The 10,121-nt window shown below is 35.7% G+C and overlaps 1 pseudogene; it reads right to left on the bottom strand.

Annotated features, from left to right (window-relative positions):
* Positions 1–7,863: 7,863 nt before the first annotated feature.
* LOC142629016 (uncharacterized) lies at positions 7,864–9,042 on the bottom strand (annotated as a pseudogene).
* Positions 9,043–10,121: the final 1,079 nt, after the last annotated feature.

Below are 10,121 nucleotides of genomic sequence, written 5' to 3' on the forward strand. Positions count from 1 at the left end.
AAGCTTCAATTGTTTTATAAAAAAATAAATTTATGTATTTATGATATTTTATAGTTTTCACAAAAAGACACATTCCGTTTGCTTTAAAGTAAAATATTTTTTGAAAATTTTTCTTATTTTCAGGTGTTTGTTTGTGTGTAAAATGTGATCAAACTTGTAAAATATTTACTGTTGACTTTAAAATTCTTTATAAAAAGTTGGAAAATGTTTTACGTCTAAAATTTTGATAAAACATCTTACAAAAGCACACCATGACTTCCCTTAACCCATTTGGTGGCTAGGTCCCTAGTCGATGGCCCAGCCCGCCGCTCCAACAACTAATGTCGGGGGTTTAGTTGCTAAAATGACAATAACTGATGCTGAAGTCCAGTGGCAAACGCTGCCATTCCAACGAACGACATCGGCCATCTAGTCATCAGAGTTGTCATTGTAGCGGCTAATGCTAGAGATTTGATCATTGGAGACATTGTTCCTACCACTAATGCTGGAGGTTTGGTGGCTAGAGACACCACTTAGGCGGCGGTTGCTCGTGTCTAGTTGTTGGACCTCCAGCACCAGCAACTTTGATGATTGAGCCACCAATTTTGGTGATTTGTTTGAAAACTTTTACTTGTCATACCAAGTACCTAAAAATATTTTACTTCAACATAAGTAGAGGGAAAATAATCTAAAAAGACTACTCACGTAAAAAGTAAAAACTTCAACAACAATGTTTCAAAACTAGTCTCACATAGTTTAGTCAGAACTTTAGTGGGTTATTTGTTGAGTCAGCGTAATTTTTGACACTATTTTGTTAGACTAAATTAATGTCAATGTGAGAAAGATAAATTATTCTTTTGGTCCCTAAAATTTGGTACTAGAATGATTTTGGTTCCACAAATCTAAAAAGATCAAATTTCATCTTTGAAATTTCAAAAGGGGAACACTTTGGTCCCTCAATCTATTTTTTTGTTCATGTGACTAATGGGATGCTAAGGCACCCCATTTTATATATAGGGGCCAAACTCAAACCAACCACACATTCAAGGGACTAGAATTGAACCCACCACATATTTAAAGGATCATAATTAAACTGATACTGTTGATGGATGGAAATTGTTCCCTTTTTGAACCTTGAAAGACTAAAATTGAACTTACCCCAAATTAGAAGCATCAAAAGTATAATTTACCCTAAATTAAGAAACCCTATGCAAAAGTGAAAATAAAAATCATGCAAGTACCAAGAAAATCAATCACACAAGAACTAGCCAAATTAACATGGAAAACCCCTTTAGTCTAGAAGGAAAAAACCAAAGACATATCCAACCAATCCTCTAATAAAATAGAGATTACAACCATGGTTTTAAAAACCGGACTAAACCAGCTGGTTTTGACCGGCTCAACTGGGAACTAGGTACTAGTCTGGTAAAAATGCCCAAAACTGGTCAAAAATCGGCCAAAACCGATAACCGGAGGTAAATCTGATTTTGCCCCCAGTCCGGTTTTTAAAACCATGATTACAACGCTCAAGTTTATGCCTATAACTTGAATTTGCAATAAATTAGGAAAATGCAAGAATAACTTTATGGGAATAAATACAATCTCATTGCGAAAAATTGGAACCTAGTGAAACCAATAGCACTACAAGATCCTATAATAAATAAATAAATAACACAACAAGATTTTTTGTATTGAATTCTTCGACTTTACATAGTTACAACACTCATAATCCCCCTCTCGAGAACCACCCCCCCCCCCCCAATTTATTATCCTTATGATATACACATAAAAAGGAAAGGGGGGGGCATAGAATGAGGTTATATTATATATAAAGCAGATAAAAAACTACAATGAGTTTCAAAATTGTGAATACACACCAAACAACACAAACTGTCCAAAACATTAAATACACCTAAAACAAAATTTAGGAAGTACGCAGATGACCAACCCCCCATCTTGTCCCAAATGTACAAAGTTATCAAAAAGGTTGGGCATTTGTCATTTAAAATCTCTCGTTGCATTTGTAATTTGTTTCCTTCCTATATCAGCTAGTTTATCAAATATTGGATTTGCCTATCAGTAGATATGATTATTCCATGTTGGCTGGCGCATTAGGTACCAACAACCAAAGTTTGAGTTTGTAAAGAGCAAAAGGAAAAATAGTAGTATTGGAATTCAGCCATTTTGTTACTAAATGCAAATCTGTTTCTTGTTGGATTTGACTCATTTGAGTATATTAATATATTATCCATTGGCCTTAGCAAGAAGTAAAGCAATGCAGATTGCCCAAAGTTCCGCTATAATACTATAGTAATGTCAATAGTAAGAGAGAATGCAATAGCCCAATTGCCCCAATCATCCCTGACTATCCCCTCAACATGGCCTTTTTTTGCCAACTACTTAGTTTTTGCAAAAAGATATTATTGAAAAGTCTCTGCCCGAATTTATTTAAGTATGCAGCTCCTTTCGGAACTTGAGTTTAGCAAGCCCGAATTTCAAGTGAAAATCAAGTTTAATAATCTCAATTTCAAATAGATGTAAATTGCTTGATGTGATATTTTCAATTAGATGATTCAAATGTTTACTCAAAAGTTGAGATCTAAAAGAGACTACATAACAAAATAATTTTAGACATAGGCTTTTCACTAATATTTATTGCAAAAACTAAATATTTGGAAAAAAAAAAAAAAAACCAACACCAACCAGTAATACTTAAGGTCCGTTCGAATAGAACTTATTGCTGAAAAATGAAAATACTGTAACAAAATAAATTTTAAATGTGTAAATAGTACTACAAGACCTATTTTTAATAAAAAATTACTAAAAAAGTATATGAACAGTACGTGCACAGTACGTGCACGCTGATCACTTTGTCCTCCAGCAGCAAAAAAAAAAAAAAAAAAAAAAAAAAAAAGAAAAAAAGTTCAAAAAACGCAGCCACAATAATCTCTATCCAAACACATTTTTATTTTGAGGTATTTGGTGAAGGTCGGTTCCACCTTACTTTATGACCTTGTTCTTGCTTAACTCTTAATCATATTCTTATTTTATTTCTTATAATTAATAAGATCCAGGTATAAATCCGTAAATAATTTTAGATGGATAACTCTAGTTTTTGTTTCTTATGAGCCATATCTGTTTGGTTTCATCACATGGGTCACGAAACAAAACACCTCCAAATTCGTAAAAATGTGAGTTTTTTTTTTCTTCACAGACAAGAACGTTGACGGTGTTTGTCTTTTTGCGGCTTTGCATTTTGTTTGTTTGCAGATTTTGTTGATGTTATCGCTGCGATTTTTTTTTTTTTTTTTTTTTCATTTTATAATTGTTGTTTGTTCGGGTTGGTACAGGAAAGATAATCTTAAGGGACATGGTGGAGTGGCGGCACACTACGTTACAATTGCCAGTGTGAAGAGTCCAAATCTTCTGTCTCACTTTTCCTGCTTCATTCTATACTCCACTAATAAAAACTTGCCACGTGTTCACCTAAGTAATTAAATACTATTATTAATTAATAACGGCAGCATTAATAAGTCAATAATGATAGTATTTAATTACTTTCCGGAGAGAAATTGATGCTTTCTTGCGTCAATTTGGCCTAACTTCAATGATACCCATCCTAGGTTTAAAGTTTGATTGTAACTTGTGGTTAAAAGATTGTTAGGAGGAGTAGGGTAGTGGCACGTGTCTAAATATCTAGAAAGACATGTGACACTTTAATGACATGATTTTTTTTATTGAAAGTTTAGAAATTTGGGACATTTAGACTAGAAGAGAAAGAGATAGAGGAAAAAGAAAGAAAAAAGAAAACAAGAAGCGTGATCCATTGGATCTTTGTACTTTTTTTTTTTAATAGATAAATAATATTTCAAAATTATAGAGTGTTCATTCTATAATGATTTATTTTTATCATCAGAATAATATATCAATTGATTTTTAGTGCATGCGAGATTAAACTTCAAATATCTTATTTGATTACAAAAAATTTTTATCAATTGAACTCAATTAGACCTAAGCGTGATCAACTGAATCTTTAATTGATAGCATTTAAAAAAACTAAAACAAAAGGAAATCATTAGATTATCTTGGTAAGTTGTTTTAATTATTGGTATCACAAATGATGTCGGCTTTTGATCACTTATGGCATTTACATCAACCTTAACAAATGTTTAGTCAAATTTACACCCCCCCCCCCCCTTCCCAAAAAAAATCTACTTTTTTTATTTTAGCAAGTCAATTTTCCAATGCATGTACATCAGACTAATACCCTACTTCTGATTTATTTAAATAATTATTTGGTCTCTCTCCAAGCAACAATTTTTTTTCCCAAAACCCATGTCAACCTGTGGGGGTCAAAAACGATGGAAGCCATTGAGGTTTTATGAATTTAATTGTCACAACTAATTTGTTGATGAAAGGGGTAATCCACAATGGAAAGATTGAACAAGTAAGATCAAGGGTTGAAATGAAGATCTTGTATATCCATATAACATAATTGAACTTTTGCCGTGATTGCAAGCAAGATAAGCCTAAGCAAGGACACTTTTACTCTCTCTCTCTCCCTTTTTCCTCCTCCACCCTTAGAGCATTCACACCAAAGGTGTGATAAATGCTATTTTGCTATTTAGCAACAAAATCACCAAAAACACCCCCACATCAAAGAAGGTAAACTTAAAGAAATAAATTTGAATTTCAACTACAGTGAGCTACTCTCTAGCAACTTTCTATATCTAAAACTCAAAAAAAAAACTAATATTTTATTCTCTGAAAACATTACACACGTGCTTCTCCCCTAAAATTTTTTTCTCACCCACAGAGTTCTCTCATGATTGAAGCCTCTCGCTTTTGCCCATCCCCTCTCCCAGTTGCCTTCGGCCAACCCTCTCTCCCCTTCTCCCCTACCTGACCTCAAATAGTTTATCTCCTCCTCTCTTTGTGGGTTTTGATCCAGTTTTTTAGTGGGTTTTGCTAGTCAGATTGATTTGTGGGTCATGGAGCAGTGGTTATTGGTTTGATTTAAATGGTTGGGTCATGGGTCATAGCGATTTGGATGGTTTGGTCATGATGACAACGCTTCGATGGCCCAATTTGGGTGGTTGGGTCATGGTGGCATTGTTGGGGTGGTTTGATTTCTGTTAATGGTTGTGTTGTGTTTATGGTTGTTGTTGAGAAGTGGAAGAGGAAGGTTTGCGGTGGTTGGATTGTGGGTTTATTTATTTTTTTTTTTGGTTGGTTTGCGGGTTGAGAAGTGGAAGAGGAATGTTGTTGGTAGCTGGATTTTATTTTATTATTATCTTTTTTCTACCGTGGTTTGTGGTTGTGCCTGGTGTGGTTTGTGGTTGTAGCCGATAGGGCAGTAGAGATGGCTATTACTGTTGGTTTTTGTGTTGATTTTTTTTTTTTTTTAATGAGTTGTTTATATTATTTTAAATGAGCTGTTTATATTATTTTAAATGAGTTGCTATAAAAATAGAACATTTGATATTGGATGTATTGTAAAGTGAGTTGTTAAAATAGATCAAGTAGTGTTTTAAGTTGTTAAAAGCGAAATTTTAACATTCTTGATGTGAATGCTCTCAATAAGTGAGAATAGGTTTATGTATACCCTTAGGTCATCCTTCTACTCAATGGATTACCAAGCTGGATGTCAGCAGATCTTTGTCCCCATCAAGTATCTTCTCCCTTAATTTCATGACAAAAATGGACTTTTGGGGTGTCTAACATTGTTCAGGCCAATCATTCATCATTATATGCAGCATGCATTAAGTAAGAACACCTAATTAATGCAAATGTGACTATTGCTTGGATTGCATGCCAATTTTCTTGGCCCTTCGGCTGTATTTTGGGTAATTCCTCCCTCGATAGCTTTCTAGGTGATTCCTCCCTTGGCGGCTTTCTAGGTCAAGAATAATCGGGTGGGACCTTACCTGGGGTTAGTAGGTTTTCGTAATTTTTGCTCAGGCGTAGTGGATCCAAATTTAGCGGGTCTTTCCATTTATCCTCATCACGAGAACCTTTCGCAGACCAATACCTTAGGCCAAGGCCCAGGCCCGACATCTCAGGCATTTCTTGGGTTGTTACATGAGCCTAACATCTCATGCCTACCTCAGGCTTCACAGGCCCTACATCTCTGGCTTACTTAACTTCTTGGTGGAGGGGATCATCCTCCCACGCAAGCCAAATCCAACGCCAGCAAACAAATCAACCCAAATCAAACATCAATTGATCAACAATCAATGAATCAAATCACAGCATCCACCATTGCCAATCGCATAGATCTATGGTACAATTACCACCATCTATACCATGGTACTGCATACAAAGCTACTATTAATCACTGATCAAACATCAACAAATCGACAATCAAACCTAGATCGCACGGCCTATCACATAGTGCTGGTAACCATAGTTGTTTCAGCCGCATTGATGCTTCTACTCCTGCACTTCAAAATTACATTTTGCCATTCAAAATTGCATTTCTCAATATTAAAATCATGAGGCACTTCACGACCTAAGTTTAATTCTTCAATTAGATCCTCAATGAAATTTTCATCACTCAACTCATCTTTTATAAATTGGCATCAATTTCAACGGAATGATCATGGCCTTTGTTAACAATTTCTTGTCCACTAAAATCATACTCTTCAGGATTAGAATCATATGGCATTTCATGCCCTCCAAACTCTAATTCTTGAGTGTTAGTGGATCTTTCCTCAATCTATTCTTCATACTTTGATGATCGACCACTTCTATTTTGGTCTTGACATCGAGTTACTTCATAGAATTATTTCCATAGCATCTCTCTTCGTTCATATAACTTTTGAATGGTGAAATTTATTCTATAAATTTCGTATGACTCAAAGCCATCACCTGAATATTTAAGTTGGTTCAATATAGCGATATTTTCTTTAATTCGATTCTCTATAGCTGCATTTTTTCTTCACATTGCCAAAGTAATTTACAAGCGCAGTTGCTATGATTTTTGCCATAGATTCCGCACATTTCTCCACCTAGACCCATGTCTCGCACGTTTCTCAAAGATATCATCTAGACCCATGCTTTTAGTTGAATTTTCTCATTCAACGACTCGTTACCAGAATGCGTTCCCATTGAGGTCGCCAATTTGTTTGAGCACAAACCAACTTTATCTTTATGTCGCTCAAAGTGATACAAAGTTTCTCTTAAGGTTAAGAGCATCCACAGCAGTGGAGTTAAAAATTTAGCTTTTTAGCTCCACCAAAAGTTACTTTATCTATTTTACCTATTCACTTTACAAAACATGCTGCAGCAGTGGATCTATTTTAGCTTTCAACACAATAAAATAATATAAACATCACAATAAAATAATATATCAACTACAATAAAATAATATATTCATTACAATAAACAACCATCACAACTATCCGCAACCGCTACCATCGACTCTTCCACCGCCACCGCAATCGCTGCCGCCACCGCTACCGCTGCCACCACCGCCGCCGCCGCCGCCGCCGCCGCCGCCGATTCTTCCACCACCGCAACTGCCACCGCCACCGCAGTCGCTACCGCTGCAGCCACCGCCACCACTACCACCAACACCGATTCTTCCACCACCGCGGCTGCCGCCGCCACCAACCCTTCCACCACCGCCCAAATTATACTTATACATTTTTTTTTTTTTACTAAAACAATTTCTCAATCATCATGATAGCGTAACAATAATATTTTATTTTAACTTCAAATTATATATATACAAAACTCAAACTAAATTATGAAATAGAGGAACTTTATAATAAAACATATAAAATAAAACACATATTATAGCTGGAACAATGTAGTCCATAGATTACTCACATACATAACTCAAATTAAATTACAATAAAACTCACACACTCGCACAAGTTCCTACGACTCGCCATGCAATTGCCATAAATGTTCAACAAGGTCCTTCTGGAGTTGAAAATGAATGTCTCGGTCTCTAATGCGTCCATACCTCTCAATGCATGACAGAAATTCATCATTTTGTTCATGTAACACTTGCATAGGAGGATTATCCACTCCATCAATTTGTTCATAATCCAAGTTTACCACTTCATTATCATCCCGTTCATCTTCAACAATCATGTTATGGAGAATTATACACGCTTTCATGATCTTTTGGAGTGTTTCAAGATGGAAAAAGAGTGCAGGTCCACGGACAATTGCGAAACGTGCTTGAAGCACTCCAAATGCACGCTCAACATCCTTCCTATGCGCCTCTTGGGTTGCTGCAAATAATTTTTGCTTAGGTCCTTGTGGAGATGGTATTGTTTTCACAAATGTTGCCCACTTTGGATATATACCATCAGCAAGGTAATATCACATTGTGTAGTCATGACCATTGATTGAGTAATGTACAGCAGGACCACGTCCTTCAGCAAGTTCATTAAATACATGAGACCGCTCTAACATATTAATATCATTATTTGACCCAAGTAACCCAAAAAATGCATGCCATATCCAAAGATCATATGATGCTACTGCCTCCAAAACAATAGTAGGCTCACGAATATGACCACAATATTGACCTTTCCATGCAGATGGACAATTTTTCCACTTCCAATGCATGCAATCAATTGAACCTAACATACCTGGAAAACCTTAGCGTTCGCCATGAGCTAACAGTCTAGCAATGTCTTCATTGTTTGGCTTTCTTAAGTATTCCTCAGAGAAAACATCAATTACCGCAGTAACAAATTTTTTCAAACTTTCTAATGCAGTAGTTTCTCCAATCCGCACATATTCATCTAGCAAATCCCCCGATACTCCATACGCAAGCATTCTAAGTGCAGCAGTTATCTTTTGTAATGAAGATAAACCAAGTTTGTTGGCACTATTTCTTTTTTGGACAAAGTAAGAGTCATGAGCTTCTACCTTAGATTGAATACGGAGAAAAAGAGAACGCTTCATCCGAAATCTCCTACGAAATAAAGCGGATGGATATACTGGCGTGGGAGCAAAGTAATCAAGAAAAAGTCTCTCATGGCCTCCTGCCAAATGATTACGTCGAATAGAGCGACGACGTTTAGGTTGTGATGTTTCCATAACAAGTTATTCGATTATCTCATCCTCATCTGAGTCATCAAGAATCAACTTGTACAACAAAGAGCGATTCATGGATGCAACCTTCAAGACAATTGAAAAACAATTATTACTATAGATGCAAGATTAAAAAGTCAAGTGACATATTGAATATAACCAATTTACGCATAAGCCACAACAAATTGAATATAACCAAAATACTATAAAATACTTTAAATTTTACTTGCTCTAATTTCTATCAAAGCATTAGCAAAGAACAACAACAACTCAAAGAAAACAACAACAACTTGCTCTCATTTCTATCAAAGCAAAACAAGATAAACAATAAATTTAAAGGTTTACTACCAAAATACTATAAATTTTAAGGCACTACAAAATACTACCAAAATACCATAAATTTAAAAGTTTACTACCAAAATACTTAAAGGCCTACAACCAAAATACTTAAAGGCTTACATAAGCCACTACAAAATACATAAAGGCCTAAGCTACATCCAAAATACAATCAAACCCATTAATTATGTGAACTTCGTTTTGCCATGATTTCCTCTTGGAGTTGTTCATAAAAAGCTTTTTGTGTTCCGGTCAAGCTGCTTGTATCTTTCATCATGATTCTCTCCTCCTCTAACATATATTGCATCTCAAATTTTTTCTTCTCAATCATGACTTTTTCCTTCTCAATCTTAAGTTTTTCTTCACTTCTTTCCTTCTCAATTGTAAGTTTTTCCCTCTCAATTAACATTATTTCCTCTTCCAATCGAGTTACCTCGTCAATAAATTTTATTTTCTTAGTCAAATATTCCCCTACATCTTTTCCGCTGGCTTTGTTCTTTCGGTTGGCTTTTTCGGCCTTCTTACCAATTGGCCTCTCAAGATTGCAACCGTCACCAAGTCCGGACCCACAATCCCCTTCGCCCCCTTCGCCAATAGATGTTGACTCTGGAGTTGGAGGCACGGATGCTCTTGATCTTCCATTGAGATTGGCAAACTTTGGTTGGTCCTTTAACATGAGCCAACAATGCTCAAGAAGAAAGGGTTTTTGGTGTATCTCCAAAAACAAAGCCTTCGCATTGATAATCTAA

The sequence above is a fragment of the Castanea sativa genome, chromosome 3 (genome assembly GCF_040712315.1).
Source record: "Castanea sativa cultivar Marrone di Chiusa Pesio chromosome 3, ASM4071231v1".
NCBI classification, from domain to species: domain Eukaryota; kingdom Viridiplantae; phylum Streptophyta; class Magnoliopsida; order Fagales; family Fagaceae; genus Castanea; species Castanea sativa.